This window comes from Anas platyrhynchos, chromosome Z (assembly GCF_047663525.1).
Source record: "Anas platyrhynchos isolate ZD024472 breed Pekin duck chromosome Z, IASCAAS_PekinDuck_T2T, whole genome shotgun sequence".
Taxonomy (NCBI): Eukaryota; Metazoa; Chordata; class Aves; order Anseriformes; family Anatidae; genus Anas; species Anas platyrhynchos.
Genome location: NC_092621.1, coordinates 85,783,258 through 85,799,992, shown reverse-complemented (window position 1 = coordinate 85,799,992; position 16,735 = coordinate 85,783,258). Strand labels below are relative to the sequence as shown.

General features: G+C 39.8%; 1 pseudogene; it reads right to left on the bottom strand.

Moving 5' to 3' along the window:
- Positions 1-727: 727 nt before the first annotated feature.
- On the bottom strand, positions 728-16,643 carry LOC139998617 (ATPase family AAA domain-containing protein 2-like; annotated as a pseudogene).
- Between the last annotated feature and the right edge of the window lie 92 nt (positions 16,644-16,735).

Genomic DNA, 16,735 nt, shown 5'->3' with positions numbered 1-16,735 from the left:
GAGTGAGGAACGGCCTTGCAGGCGCCAAGGTCAGTGAAGAAGGAGGGGGAGAGGTGCTCCAGGCGCCGGAGCAGAAGTCCCCTGCGGCCTGTGGTGAGGACCATGGTGAAGCAGGTTGTCTCCCTGCAGCCTCATGGAGCACCACGGTGGAGCAGGGTTCCACGCTGCAGCGCGTGGAGGAGACCACGGTGGAGCAGGTGGCCCTGCACCGATGGAGGCTGCGGCCTGTGGAAGACCCCTGCCGGAGCAGATTCTGGGTCGGACCTGTAGCCCGTGGAGAGGAGCCCACGCAGGAGCAGGGGGTCTGGCAGGAGCTGCTGCCCATGGGGGACCCAGGTTGGAGCAGTTTGCTCCTGAGGGATGGACCCCGTGCTACGGACCCATATCTGGAGTAGTTCTGGAAGAGCTGCTGCCTGTGGGAAGCCCACGCCGGATCAGTTCATCAAGGACTGCATCCCGTGGGAGGGATCCCACAGCACAGGGGACAAGAGTGACCGAGAAGGAGTGGCAGAGAAGAAGCACTGTAGACTGACCATAACCCCCGTTCCTTCGTTCCCCTGCACTGCTCGGGGGGAGGAGGTGGAAGAGGGTAGACGGGGGAGAAGGTGCTTTTGGCTTCTTTCCTTTGTTTCTCACTTCTCTATTATCCTATATATAAATATATAGGATAATAAATAGAGAGCTACATATATAGAACAAAAATATGAAATAAAAGTACTTAAATATGTTTAAGAAAGATCAAATAAACAAATTTATTTAAAATATCTTAAAATACCTATATATGAAATTTTATATACCTATATGAGATACTATTTACTAAGTTGTTTACAAATAACAGAACAGTGTGCAACAAAAGCCTCTGGAGAGTAAAAATTAAGTATGTTGAAGACTACTTGTCGGACCAGAAGGCTGAGATTTCTTTCTTAATTTCCTAGTAAGAAAAAAAAAGACAAAATAGCAGTCAGCACAAATGAAAGCTTAAGAACACTTTCTATTACTATAAAAATAAATAACTTGTAATACATGGTTAGTAATATTTAGCAAACAGTGTGCTACCACCATCACAACGGCCTATTACCCCTTCTAGCTTCAGAGACATCCTTATACATCCAAAATAGAGAGGAGGCTATCAACTATATGGATCTCTCTCAGCAGTGGTTTCACAACAATTAGAAAGAAGAAACAGTTCCTGAGAAGCCACAACAAGCTCAAGTTAATTTCTGGACTTTGAATAATTACTCCTTAAGTTCTCTCTCTCTCTCCATACAGTAGAGCACGCTCCTGACTGACTTGTACAGTGCACTCTGAATAGGAGAGATTTGTTTGCCTATGCTAAAGGAAGAAATAGAAAACCAAGAAAGCTACTTGACTTTTAATACTTAAATTAAATGTTAAGTTACAAAAGTTCACAGGCCATGAGATCAGAAATAAATCTCTTCTCGAGCTAAAAGATCTCTTTTTTTTTTTTTTTCAGGAGCGGCCTCCCTGAATCTAAATAATCCTCTCACAGGCAGAACAGAGTGTCCGTTCTAACTCTTTATCAGATGTGGAAAAAGAGATCGAGATGACCAGTGCCTAAAAAAAAGAGGCGCTCTCTCTTTTTAAGGCAGACTGATCAGCACAACACATTTTATCTGTTCTCAAGCACAAGCAACTCTAAGATAAATGGGTTCAAGGATCTTCAATGTGAAGAGTGAATATCCAGCGTATACCGGGAACACCTGACTTGGACCATGGACGCCTCACGCAGATTTCGGAGGAATTCGGACAACTCAGAAATCATCTTTTACAGGAAGAGACCAGAGAATTTGACTCAGTGTAAAACTGGCACAGGCAGAAATCTCCCCAGTTACAGATGCTCAAGCGCATTAGTTAAAAAGAGATTAGAGTGTGACTAGAGAGAAGTCTCAAACTCTTGTTATATACTTAAATTTCTCTCCAAGGCTGGAACAACTGCTATCACCGTGCATGACTGGCTGTAGAGGGAGAGAGCAAGTGAAAGACTTAGAAAAGCACCTTCCCTTCATAGTCCTCCCACTCCCAAAATGGTTCTCAAGGAAAACTACTGACAGACTAAAGTTAACTGCTTTGAAAGGGCTGTGTGGGTGGACCCGTTGTCTTCAAGTTCAAGCTTTTTCCTGCAGAAACTGCCAACAATTATGCCAAATACAACAATGGTTTTGCAAGATGGATAAACGTCTTCCAGACTGAAAGGGAGAAGTCGTACTGTTGTTGTTGTCTGTGCACAGACACCTAAGCAGTAAAGAGCAATGCTAAACAACCACGATATCCCAGAACACACAAATACTGCGTAACAGTGACAGAAAGCGCTAGAATTCAAAACAAAAATTACCTCCACCAAATCGGTTTTGTCGTAGTCTCCTCTATGGTTGTAAATACACTGATTAATGACGCCATATACTTTTTCCAGGTGTTAAATGTCAAATCCCTTCGTTATCTTAGTGACAAAGCATAACAGTTTCTGAAGACAACAATGGAGCAAAACAACAACTTTAGAATAGTATAAGATCCTTTGAATACGCTCTATATGTTTTCAGAGGTTGAACAGTAACAATACAAGTGACAGCCTACTTTTTCTTACGCTATTAAATAAAATGTGACACTTCAGAGAACAGATTAAATATCCCATAAGATTTCAGCAGGGAAAATATGAGTTAATTTTTCATATTTCAGAGAAAGGAAAGGCTGAAATTTCGGACGATCTTTTACTACTAATCAATCACATCAACGGTTGTAATTGCAAGTCGACTGCTCCCAAAGCAGCAGGGAATGACACGATCCTCTTTGTAGGACAGCTGCTGCCACAGCAAAGCCACTGTTGCATTTCATTAGAGAAGCGTTGCAGCAGCGCGGGGCACTGTAAAAAGGCTGCAGATCTTGTAGATAAAGCTGTGCCAGCTGGAAAAGGAAGCACCCTTAGGTGATTACCTTTACCCACATGTGCCATGCCTACAACTCTGCTGGCAGAACAGGCTGCTCAAACGCCCAGAGCAAAGGTGGATTAGTTTGCTCAGTCCTACCTTTAAATTCAGGGGTGGGTAAATAGCAAAGTGACAGTGACTGCTTGTAGCAATCACCTCTCTCTCACACAGCCATTTCTATTACCAAAGATGCAGAGATGATAATCTCTGGCACAGCAACAGTGACAAGCTAGTGGCAGCACCTTCTTCCACTGCCACAGCTGTCCATTAGCTGTGTGAGCCTGCGAGTATGTAGCTTTAGGGAGCAGCCATACCAAATGGAAATACTACTGCCCCCTGGAAATAATGCTGCTTATCATCTAATCAGCAAACTCTGCCTCCCTCGTGTATATATATACACACACACACACACTATAAGAACTTCTAATGCTGCACTTTCAAGGAATTTCAGAAAAGTAGTCACTTCTCCATGGCTAGCTAGTTTACGTCAACCTGCTAACTTCAGGTTTAAAATCATCACTGCAAGAAATAAAGATCCTTTTCAGGTTCTTAATACATCAAAGCATGAAAAAAAAATCCCCAAATAAAAGCCCTCAAACCCATCATTAAAATTACAAATCATTAAATGATATCCATAATAGTACCAGCAGGTTGTCAATGTGGTATTTTAAAATTCAGCAAGGCCTTTTATCTTAAAAATTAGGCAAAGAATCTGTCTCCTAAACTACAGATGACCAGAAGCAAATGGTAGCCTACAGAAATCTACACGAGGTATGGAAACTAAACAGTCACAGTGCATATATCCTATCTGAGCATCAAAAAAAAAGCTGAAATTAGACATACTTTGAGCTCATAGCGATCCACGATAACTATGTAGTCTGTCTCTGTAGGAACTTGTACAGGGTTCTCATCACTTATCTGTTGCTGGTCTTCTTCCCAAGAATGTTCAGGAGTCACTGCTTGAAATGCCCAGGAATCTGGAAGGACACAAATTTCTTCAGTCAGGTTTCCTGTTTATCTAGAATACAGTCTCAGTGAAGTATCCTGTACCTGCAAAACAGTCTCTCTCTACAAATACAGAGACAGAATTGTTATCGTCTGCACTGAGAAATACTTGGCTTCTCCCTTCTTTCCAGCTAAAGCCACTGCTCCATAAAAAACAGAAACTAAGACAAAAAAAAGCAAACAAAAATACCCACAAACAAACAAAAAGCACTAATGAAAAGGTTAATAGTGAAAAAAAAATAGTCATGTTGCCAATTCAGGTTAGGGAACACATCTTAGAGTACAACATTAGGGCTTAAGTCTCCTATTCCACATGTTACTCTGGATCCACGCATCTTGAAGTGCTGCTTTTTCACCTAAGCTGCTCGTTATTGGAAAGCACCTCGTACAATAAAAGAGTGTCAGTGACTGCTGGCTTTCAGTTAGGTACCATTAGAAAAAAACACACTTTAGAATCAAAAAAACAGCACCTACAGAAACATGTGGGCTAGGCTTGCACAATTAGAGGAGCAACATCATTATGGAATAAACTGTGTGATGATTTTTGAGAGCTGTAACAGAAAAAATAGAGTGAAATTGAAGGCTAAAGCTAATAAATAGTGCAATCCTCCTCAGCAAGAATAGGGTGCTAAAGGATCTGATGGACTTCTCCCTTACCATTTAAACTTGGATTTCCATTAGTTATAGTTCCCCATCTTGGTGTTGAATATCCACAAAGCTTAGCACTTTCCTTTTCAGTGTTAAGTTTAACTTGACATATGTCAGAAACATGTTTGTCCACAAACTCTTCTCCATCACTATTGTTTTGGTCATCTGTTGGTACTCTGTTCTCTGTATCGAATTGAGAACTCCTCTTTGCTGCAGCATGCGCACAGTTGTTCCTTCTGCGCTTTCTTTCTGACGCACCTACAAAGAGACAGCATAAAAAAATAATCCAAAACATAACCAAAAGAATTCTTTCTTCAAAATCCATTATCTTCATCTTACTCAACTGACAAGGAAAACAAAGGAACTGAGCTACCACTGCCTATATCCCTACATATGCTGAGAAAAGAGTTGAAAGTTAATGGGGTCAGTTTGCTATTAAGATTAAAAACAAGCAAACAAACCACACACACAGCTACGGAATTTCATTCACTAAACAGTCACTTTCAGGATTTTACATGCTGAGGATTCTTACTTTGGATGGGCAGCATTAATACAACGTGAGGTTATTTGATAAAGTCACTGTCTTACTACATGAACTAATACAGATGAACATCATAAAAGCCTCTGGAAATAAGCTCTCCTTCGAGTCTGGTATCAAGCTGAAGACTTCAAAAGCTGAATACGTGTTTGGAAGAGATTAATTAATGAGACAATTTTAAGGGAATATTCAAAGGAGAAAAAACATGAAGACTTATACCTCGTATGCTTCCTGATTTGGTAAACCTTTTGTGAAAAAACAAACTTTGTGGTTTTGCCCAACATTCGTAGTATTCATATAGTATTGCAAAAGGATATGGGTGGAGTCCATGGCAAAATTCCCACTCTCACTAGTTAGACTTCCCTCCTTCAACTGGGAATCACAGTATGAGGTAGCTAAGGTTTTAGCATTTGGGGAAGGGAGGGGTGGAGTGGGGGTAAAAATGCCATTTTGCATAATTAAAAACTAGTTAAGTATTCAGAAACTGCCATCCACAACATTTTTTACCTCAAGAATTAGCAATTTAGGGGCGGCTAAATGTCAATTGGGCCATCAAAGTTGTTTTTGTTTGTTTGTTTGTTTGTTTTTTATGTTGTAAACCAACTTTCTTTGAACTTTAATTCATCACTATATTGAATGAATGACCTCTGGATTTCTCTCTCACATTTTGAAGTAAATTTGAAAACAAAATACCTCTGGCATAAAGAGCCAGGCATCAGAGACAACTGTTGCGCCTCAAGAACAGAGAAGGTATGAATGACAAGAGCAGCTGAATAAAATGCAACTTACCATTAGAAATGGGTGTACTGGCATCTACAGGTGCCGCTGTCATCTCCTCATTTTCATTACTCTCTTCCTCTGGTTTGTCGTCTTCAGTAGCAGGGTTCTGCTGTGGTGACTTGGAGTCGTCCCATGGAGACCACGCTGGAGAGGTGCGACCTTGCAATAAAGAATAGATACCAAAGATCTTCGTCGTGCATTTTCAGTTACAAATGCAGAGACAAGTCTTAAAATCCTTAGCGTTAAAGCACGTACCTCTTTTCTCACGAGATTCTTTAATTTGTTCACAAAGTCGTCCAAACTCTGTATCCATTTCGTTCCTCACCATTGAATATGCAGTGTCTTGCAAAACATAGGCTCTGTGACGATCTGAAATTTTACAGACTTTAACTGAATGTTGTCTACCAACCAATGAAACTGTTTTGATCACAGAAAAAAATTGCTTTCTTCATAGGTTGGTTCCAAAAGGTTATCTCAGTGAATATGTTCAGCATAACAACATAGAAGTTAATTAAACAAAAGCACTAGTTCCTTGGGAACACTTATATCACAATTCCATGCCCAAGCAGCAAAATGGTAAAATATTTACAATGTGGTAAGAGATGTTCTCTGTGGATGTCCAAAATCATCTAATCCATCTGAAGTCTACTGTTTGAACACAGCATTTATCCATCTATACGTTTGACCGATTTTTTAAACTAGGGCTAAAAAGCACATCCTCACCTGTAGATCTTTGATCCGGGTAGTACTCTAAGGCATTGTTACAGATTAGATCGATGTCCTTCAGATAGTCTCCTGCAGTGAGGTACTGGTGCGAGTCAATTTGAGTCAGAACTGTTAAAAGATCCATCGGCTCTTTAATCCTTGTGGCATAGTCAGGTACCTGCAGATCAAATACAAGCATTCAGAGGTTTTCTTAACCTTGCGCACTGTCTACCAAATTATTCTGAAAACTTTAAATAAATGACTTCCTAAAAACTCTGAACATTTGCGATGCATCAGAAGATGCTGAAATTAACCAGTTTGCTTCTCAAAAATGGAAGGGCTCTTTCAACTGGCATTAGAGCTGCTAGGAGAGGACAACAAGAAGTAGGGAGGTCAGAAGCACGTGCATGGTAGAGAAGAAACACTGAGGGTGGGAGATTCATTTCACTTTGCTTCAGAAAATCACAACAGTGAAAGCTGAGTAAGCCATCCGACATTCTCTTTGTTGTCGACATTGAGGAAAAGGTGCATGAATTGCACCTGTGAAGTATCTATTGCAGGCATCTACTTTAGAATGAGGTAACTGGGCCCAGAGGTGCCGAGTTCTTCCCTCAGACCGTAAGAGGAGCCTAATAACTAGTTCAGATGAGGACATATGTATCTGTCTGGATTTTTCACAGCTCAAGAACCTAGGAGAAAAGGGGAAGAAAAGCCAGTGGATGCCCACATGAAGAAGCCTTTGCTGATCCGCAGGTATATTCAAGTTATATCTGTCTTTGAAATATACGCCCCTAGTTTAGGCTTATCTAATCAATTAAGGAGAAAAAGGGATCTAAGCAGCCAATTGGAGGAAAAAGAAAACACACTGCACTTATGGTTGATTCCTATTGAGGAGTTCCAGATGAAACAGAGAACAGGATCTCAAAACTTACTTTTACAAACTGCTGCTCCTATTCCTGTTCCCACAGGAACTGACAGTCCAATAAAGGGCTTTAGACTTCATTAAAGTAGTCCTGTAAATACTGTTTGTAATTATAAGGAAAGATCTCTGGGCTTTTCAGTGCTGTGACATGCCTACATATCAAAGCCTTTTCACGAGCAAACTGTGTTGGCATTTGGACTGGCTTCTTAGAATGAAACCAGGGCTTTCAGCGAATAATCCAATAAGAGACATTTGAGAGTCAGCAGAAGTAAAAGCACTGCCTCTGCTTCTTGCAAAATCCTAATAGTGCAGCCCTAAAAACAAAGTTGAACCTTCCCCAAAACGCTGAGAAATACGAACACTGAGAAGTTACAGACACACACAGATCAGCACTAGTTTACCTTCTGTGGGTCAACGGGCTTTGCAAATTCCCTGAAACGTCTGTCAGTGGCAAGTCTGTGAGTAATGTCCCTCAAGAAAATTCTAAGTTCACGCAACGTATCCTCCTCTTCCTCCTCCAGCATCCCTACTTCTTCCTCTTGTGGCTTCTGAGGCTCAGCTGGTGGTGCTACAGGCAGGACTTCCAACGTCTGATCAACTTCAATTAATCAGGAAAAATTAGCCAATTTACAGTACTCAAATTCAAGCATATGACAAATTACTGACAGAAAATGACCACCAAAGCAAATCCCAAAGAGCTAGTAACTTCGATAGGAAAGTTTAAGATGTACTTCTTATATCCTCCTCACCTGTTTTCTTTACAGGAGGCTTAGCCACTTGATTTAGAATTAGGTCCTCAAAAAAAGCTGCTCTCTCTGCCCTACCAGGCACCTCAATATTGCACACTTCTCCAAATTCCTTATTAAATAATTTTTGGATCTAAAGCAGAAGGAGGAAAGACATTTCAGATTTAAGGCCACAAAAACTCATCTTCTATTCCAAAAAGACGAGTACCTTTTAAAATTAATAATAACCTGAAGAACACAAACTGAAAAAAGTTATCTTCCTGGCCTTAAACGGCTACATTTTCACAGGCTGGCACGGCAAATTCAAATATCACCTTTAAGAATCACCTGTAGAATTAAAGCTCGGTGAAGGGATTGTACGCTACACTGATAAAGTAATGGCTTTCACCACATCCAACATCACTTCCTTTGTATTTACTTGCCTTGCTGCATCCTTTACTTAGAACCTTTATGGCTATAGCGGGAAGAGAAAGGCTTCAGCAGACAAGTGAGGGCTTTTTGCTGAGTTTTTATTTCTCTACCAAAAGGTGTCTGAAGTAGCTAGTACCTCTACGTCTTCCTCCATTTTCAATTTCTAGTATTAAAAGGTAGGTAAGGAATTTCACTGCTTATTTTAGAAGGAATTTAGAACCTGCACAAAAACTTCTGTGGGAACTCAAGCACTTTCAAAGCAGTTGATAATAAACACGTCTAGGTAAGACCCGTTCTCTTCCCCCAATAACTGAGACAAAATAATCAGAACGAGAACAGCGTGTTCCTGTTTTGGGCACCTTCCCTTAATGTAAACTCTCAGAAGTCAATGAAGTTCTGCATGTACTTTTACTACAGTTTATTTAGGAATACAACTAGAATTCCATTCCAAAGTTACTTGAGCAGAAATTGGAACTCAGCTTTCCAGCTTGGAAAGCTTTGGCCTATATGAAGAAAGAAACTGATTTTTTTTTTTTTTTTAATCAAAGTGTTTCAATTCTCTACTAAATTGCATTATTAGCAGTTTACCCAATATAGCATGGAATGGCAGACTGTCAGAAGAAATCTCTTCAGTAAAGACATCCTCTTGTCATTTCAAGCACTGCATATTCTTGACTGAACCACTTTGTAGCCACTGGAATTATTGTATTTATTATTTGCATGCGTGAGAAGGGGGTGAAAGTCACTTGCTTGACTCAGAAAAAACTTTAAGCAGATGCTTTCACAGTATTCTTTTTCTCTAAGCAAATTTTAAGTGATTTGTTAGGGTGCCTGAGTAATAACAGTATGCATTTAACAGCACAGCATTTTGATGCTGAAAGCATTCAAAAATTACAAGAAACTGAAGAAATAGTAAGAAAAGTATTGACAAATACCTCTTCTGGGAGATCTGAGTGACGTACATCAGACGTAGCAAGCAGCAAAACTGGTGAAAATGCTGGAATGTTACGTAGTAGAGTTAGAAAAGTAAGTTTCAAGGCAGGTCCAGCGTTGTCCCACCATAAATGGATATCTGGGACATAAATTATGCTTGGTGCTGTCTTCTGAGCATTTCGGATCAGCTAGTGAAAAGGAAAGCTTGGGTAAGAAAAGTAAAACACGGAGAATAACCTGTTAATACATAGCTACATAGCCATCTGACTGCCCCATGAAATGAAACTATGTGAACAGAGTGGCAAGCATCCTTTCACATAAGGAATTTCTCTGGGCACCCTTTCAGATTATCAGTATTCGGAGAACTCTAGTCAGAAGATGGGAAGGATATATTCAGGCAGTGGCTAGACACCGTAGCTATATGGCCACAGCCACAATCATCGCATAACAAAGAAAGGAAATGTCCCTCTTATGGGACACATCAGTATTCAGTAGTGTAACATGTCTGTCCTTACTTGTATAGCTCTCAAATATTTCCACTAAAGGTAAAAATATTTTAAGGTAGTGATGCCAAACAATAAAATGGATTTCCTGCCTAAAAGTAAGAACACCAAATCTGTTTATTTTTTCTAGTTCAAACCACATCAGCGTGCAAATGAAGTGTTTAGTGAATGTTAATGCTCTTATTGCACATACTGCAACAGCACAAGTTGTGTATGTCCGTGTGAAAACAAAATAAACAGAAGCTCCAAACCTTGGTTGCCTTACTAATATAATTTAAAAGAAGGCTACAAAAAGTAGCCGACATGCAGTCTGGTACAGAGCCATCTACTGGGAGCACACAGTCTTAGGAGGCAATGAGAACTACTTTCTGGATCCCAGGGAGATGAGCAGCATTTCTTTCCACAAAGAGATGTTCATTAGCAACACCGCCCAGCTTCCTGAGCTGCTAGCAACATCCTCACTGTAAAATTGGGTATGGAAAATGTGGACATGTACAACATCCAGATTGTTTGTGGTGCTGTCTAAAAGAAAAGGGGATTTTCAGACAGAAGCAAACATCCCAGCACATTAAAACAAGGCCACCTCCATTACCAATGAATTTTGCTCACCTTACTTGCAACTCGATTGATCCTCTACATACAGTCAGTGAATCCGATGAGAATAAAAAGAAAAAAGGTGCCTGTCCGCAGATTTCTTCTGGCAGTGCAACGTTTGTAAGCAGAACAGAAAGGTCCAGGGTGTGAACGGGAAACTTCTCCAAAGCGTGCAACACCACGGGTGCCACGTAAGAAACCTGGCCGTACCCTTCTTTTCCTACTATTAGCAGACGGGGCCGGCGTGATGTTGGTTCGCAGAAAGCACTCCTAGAACAAGAGTTAAGAAAACAACCTTATAAATGAGGTGCTGAATAGACACACAGATGTTCCAAGTACTTTTCCTATAGATTTTCTTTTCCCTCCCCAAATAATCCCAATGGCAGTGGTACATTAAATACATGTAAGATTTCCAGTTAAGTTATTCAGTCATTCCAATTGTTTCATCTTCTTCCCTTGTGTTTCCTATTCTTTACTAAACCAAGACTGCAAATTAATATCCCTGCAATCTTGCTTTACTACTAGGAAATAAATTTGCAATGAGCATTTGTTTCCCCACTACAATCAGGCTGTACCTTTGCTGGCTTAAATCAAAGATGCTAGAGACTTAGCCTTGCTCTAGAGGACAGAAAATCTTCTGGACAGCACAGCAATAGAAACTGAGAAAAATAACTGATCCAGCTGCGACAACATGATCTAACTTTCCAACCGTGGGCTTGCATGACTTCCATACTAAAATACCACAAGATTAACACAACTTGGTGGCTTAACAAATAAAGACACCATTCAAATTTTTCTCAAGGTGTTTTAACAAGCCATTTCTCAGTGTTCTTTCTACTACAAAATTCACTACTGGTTTAACAATCCTGGAAAACAGAAGGGCAAAAGGTGGCAACACAAACCCCTAAAGTTGGGGTACTTTTAGCTAAAAGGACAGATAGGACATGTATGCGGTCTTGAGTCTTTCAAAGAATGCCATGGATTAAGTCAACGTGTTCTGGTAGTCTACGGATCACTTTGGCTTAGGAAGAGAAGCCTGGGCTTTTCAATTGGGTCATTCAGAGCAACTTCATTACAACTTTAGTCCCTTCACCCTTTCTTCTTGTGAATACCAAGCACCCCTTCTACACACTAACTTGATGTTACCCCTTCGTCTACCACCCCTCACACTTTTAACAGCTGGAACTGTTTACAAAGGCTCATCAGACCTGAGAATTTAAACATAACAGGGATCTATCTTTCTTTACCTGCTGAAACAGAGGAGTTTTTTCTCTGGTCCGTCAGGCATTCCATCTTTTAATTCATCTCCAGAAACCAAGGATGCATCGTCATCACTGTCGAACATATCATCTTGTAAAATAGGATTTAAATGGTCTGAAAGACAAAAGAGGTTTGTTAACGTTCCTGAATAGCCTTTGTCTCTTTCTCTTACATTAATACAGCTTCTAAATCAGTGCCAAAACCCTTTCTTCATTTGAGAGCACACACTGAAAGCTATTTCCTAGAGTTCATCCCACCACAGATCTAAGGAGATGGCACAAGGCCCTACAAAGCTGTACCAAGTCCCACTGATGTGTACGTATAAGGTATGCTACTCTTGGTGATTTTTTTCTCCCCCTTAGAATAAAGGAGCTTACGAACAATCTTTAGCAGAATTATAAAGAAGTGGATGCTGTGGTTATACCTTGCTGTCGGTCCTCCTTTAGCACTAGCTGTGCCTGCGGGAAGATCTTCTGCACAACTTGTAAAATATTCTCTACTGATCTTTTAAAAAGTGGCTTGAAAATGGGTGATAGTGCTTGTACGGGTGAAGCCTCGATCCTGTTTGATGCCGGAACAACCTTCTTCGGAGCCATGAAAAAGTCCTTTGCTTTTATTTTAATAGAATTAACGTCTAGTTGCAATTTCTCCCTACTTGCATAAATCTGAGGATAGCATCGACGTAGAGAGCACAGCGCAGCTTCAGTACATAGGGATTTGATATCTGCACCACAGTATCCTTACAAACAAAAATCAAACGTTACATCAGTCAAGGCCCAGGTTTACAACATGCAACATTTAAAGAATTTGTAATGTCAAAACCAAACAGGTTAACAGGGAATTCAAAGTGCTACCGTTCTGCAGGGAAGTTTCATGTTGCTCACTGCCTGATATCCTGCGCTTATGCAGCTGAAGCAGACTCCTCATCAAAAACTATACTCTTGAGGCAGATGCCCCAGAACCATTTAATGTTCTCAGACAACAAGAGGAACGACAACAAAGAGTAAATAGATGAAAGCATCTAACTCTGATTGCTATGAAGGCGTGCCAGCTGCCTCGTTGACTAGTTGTGCAGCAAGGCACAAGAGCTTGGGTACTGCCTGGTACAAGCTAAGGTTCTTTACAACTTGCTCACAAGCAAGAATCCATTTTGGTTTCAGTCTTACCAATGCATTTCTCAGCTAGTTCATCAAGCAACATGTCCGGTGGCTTAGGGGTCCAGTCACGAGTATGAATCTTGAAAATTTCTTTTCTAGCCTGGAAGCAAAATCATTGCATTTTAGCTTGTCTCAAGTTTTCCTTAAAAATACCAACAAGAAACAAACAAACAAAAAAAACCCAAAACAGTCCTCCCTCAAAACCCCTCATCTATTAATACGCTTTTCTTACTTGCTCAACTTTCAAGTATTTTACAGTTATTTAATATACACTCTGCATTGTCAACCAGGAAATTGAATATTTCTTATTTGTTACACTGGACTTTTTTCTAGGAACCTACAGTGAAAGAAAAGGCATTTATAGCTTCAATAACAAGTTTCCAAACCATGAGACCTAAGGACCCAGAGGAAAATACTGCAATGAAAAATTTATCCAGAAGCATTTCTTTGTTGTCCAAAAAAATTCTCTAAAATTTAACAAGCTTTCATTGTGACAGTCTCATTACTTCATCACATTTGCTTTTCAGGCAGTAAATTCACAGAAAGCACTTCTGGCACAATGCTTCAAATTGCTACAATTACTATAAAGAAGAAAATAATTATGACTCAAACTACTACCACTGATCCGGGGCACAATCAAATGCACACACGTCCCCTATTCATTCATAAGTGAAGGATTGAGACCAAAAACACAACTTCATGATGAAAGGGCCCAAGTGGACTAAATAATTAAGCAAACAGGTACAACTTTGGGAATGAAAGGTTTGATTATAGAACTAACTACTTGGTGGTATCATCTTGACCACATATATTCAGTACCAGATTTGCCCTCCATGGAACAACGCAGTGTCTCCACATATCACTCTCTTGTTCAAGTTGTCAATTTTTTTTTCCTATAAAGTTGGACTTTGCCATGGTAGCGCTAACGTTGAATTTCAGTTCTCACCTCTTTATTTGGCAAGTTGAAGAGGAACTCTCTGTCAAAGCGTCCTGGTCTTCGTAAAGCAGGATCTATAGAATCCAGTCTGTTGGTAGCTCCAATTACCACGATCTCCCCTCTGTTAACTATGCCGTCCAGAAGCGTCAGAAGAGTTGAAACAATGGAACTAATAGAAAAATATAATTTTTACTTACTGGTTCAGTAAATTTTGTCACATTCCATATGACTTTTTTCCATGAGTAGTCAAAAAGGACAAGCTTTTTAAGGACAAGACTCATTTTAAGACATAAACAATAGGTAAGTTAACACAGACCACAAGCTGATATCAGGCTTAGTAAACTGGTTTCAACTATCATTTAGAAGCACCTGTTTTGGCATTGAGTTACAAGTTTTCAGGATAAATTAATGTGTTCACAGTAAATTAAACAGGTCATCATCCTTTTATTTTTTTAATTCACCAAAGATCAAGCAGATTTTATGTAGGTGCAAAACTGTAATACCTATGAATGTGGTCTTGTTTACTGGAGCGCACAGGAGCGAGACCATCTATCTCATCAAAGAAAATAATTGAAGGTCACATCTGATAGGCCTAGCACAAAAACACAGAGTAAAACACCATTATCTAAAGGAAAAATACACAAAAACATCATGGTTGGAATGTCATCTAAACTAGATTTTTCACTTCAGCCTCTGGGACCTCTACTGATAGAGCTACTGGTGTATCTGGCATGTCTAACAGAAGACAGCAGTCTGTGTCAACCCACTGTATCCGGGTGACACGAAGCAAATCGTTCCAGTAGTTCCTACAGCTGACATTCACAGCAGAAACACTGGCATTTCCATGTCAGTGGGAAAAAAAAAATAACAAAATACAAAAAAAGCAAGTTCTACTTAAAAACGTTGACCACAGAAAATAATGGTTTCAACTCTGACAGAACACACTGTGCATTTCAACCTTACCTGTTCAAATAACACACGAAGTTGGCGTTCTGATTCCCCCACGTATTTTCTCATGCAGTCCGAAGCACTTCTCATAAAAAATGTTATTTTTCTGTCACTTCAGCTATATTCATTGGCAAGTGCACGAGCAACTAGTGTTTTCCCTGTTCCTGGGGGGCCATAAAATAGACAGCCTCTGCAATAAAAAAAGATCCAGATAGGAAAAAAAAAACATCATGATGAGTACCTCCTACAACCATCATCTCTAGAACAAGCGTCTTTCCTAACCAAAACACATCATGTACAAGACAGCAGTAATAGCTGAAGTGTAGGTAGAGTCAGAACAGATAGAAGTTCTGCATTTTTACAACGTTTCACAAGAAAATTAATTTTTTTCACCCAAAGAAATGAATAAGGGGGTAACTCAAGTGTATAAAACCTTCAAAAGAGAGCATACTGTCCCAGAAGGACACTTCCAAAACTGCTGACAAACAGTTTGATCACAGCAAACCGGAGCCAAACAGGCAAACTTCAGCACAGAATCTGAGAATGGGCTGAATGGTGAATCACCACTTCATTCTTCAGTGATAAACTGCATATTCTTGCTTTCACAATATGCAGAATCTGATAGTAAAGCATTTAATGCTCCTCTCAAAAGCATTAAGTTACTGGGTTTGGTCTCTCAGACCATCTATTGCTGATGGCATGTGAGGAAGCCTAAAGCCGGAAGGAAAAGCAATGCCTTAGCACTCAGAGGGAAAAAAAAAAAGAAAACAAAAGTAGGCAGGAAAAACAATTGGGCTTCCAGGCAACATATTACAGTTGACTTCCACTAGATAATCCCTTCTTGCCTACAAACTAATCAAGCTGACTTGTACATAAAACTGAGAACAAAACCACTCCAACCCAACTAACCCAACTTTTTAAAGACACCAGACGGTAAAACTTAAAATTTTAAGACGTTGCTTATATTTTTAACCTACAAATATTCTGGATTCTATCCATTTTTAAGAAACCACTTTTTGCCACTACTAAAACAAACGTTCACCGCTGCCAAAATGTTGAAGCATGGAAGCATATTGATACCTTAACTGAACTTTCTCCTGAAAACAGCTGACTTACGATTTATCACTTTAATGAGTTACCTTGGGGACTGAATATTGAACCGCTGAAAAACTTCTGGATACAGGAGGGGAAAAATCACCATCTCTTTCAAAGCTGCAATGTGTTCGGAAAGACCACCCACGTTCTCAAATCCAATCTAAAAAGAAATTCAACACAACAGAGTTTGTATGTTAAAGAAAGCAGCAACCTAGATCAAGGTTTCATCAGAAATTATCTCAGCACAACGGAAACATTCTGGGCAATTTTTGAAGTTGCTTTAGAGAAAACCATCAACAAAGGTAGTTGTAGATGGCACACTGAGATCTTTCATAATCCCTGGAAACACTCGCTGACACGATGATTAGTTTAAGACTTACCGCACTATCTATTTGCATTGCATCTCCCTGAATTCTTCCAACTTTCTTCTGATCCCTCTGAACTCTCTTTAGGTCCTGTTTCTGAAGTTTCACTCAAAAAGTCCTGATTTGAATTAAGGAGAAGTTATAGGGCTTCTTTTTCTTTAAGATGCAACTTGAAGATTTTTGTTTTTCATAATAATGCCAAGCAAATGTAGAAAACATTAATTAATATACAGAAGACCTAATTAA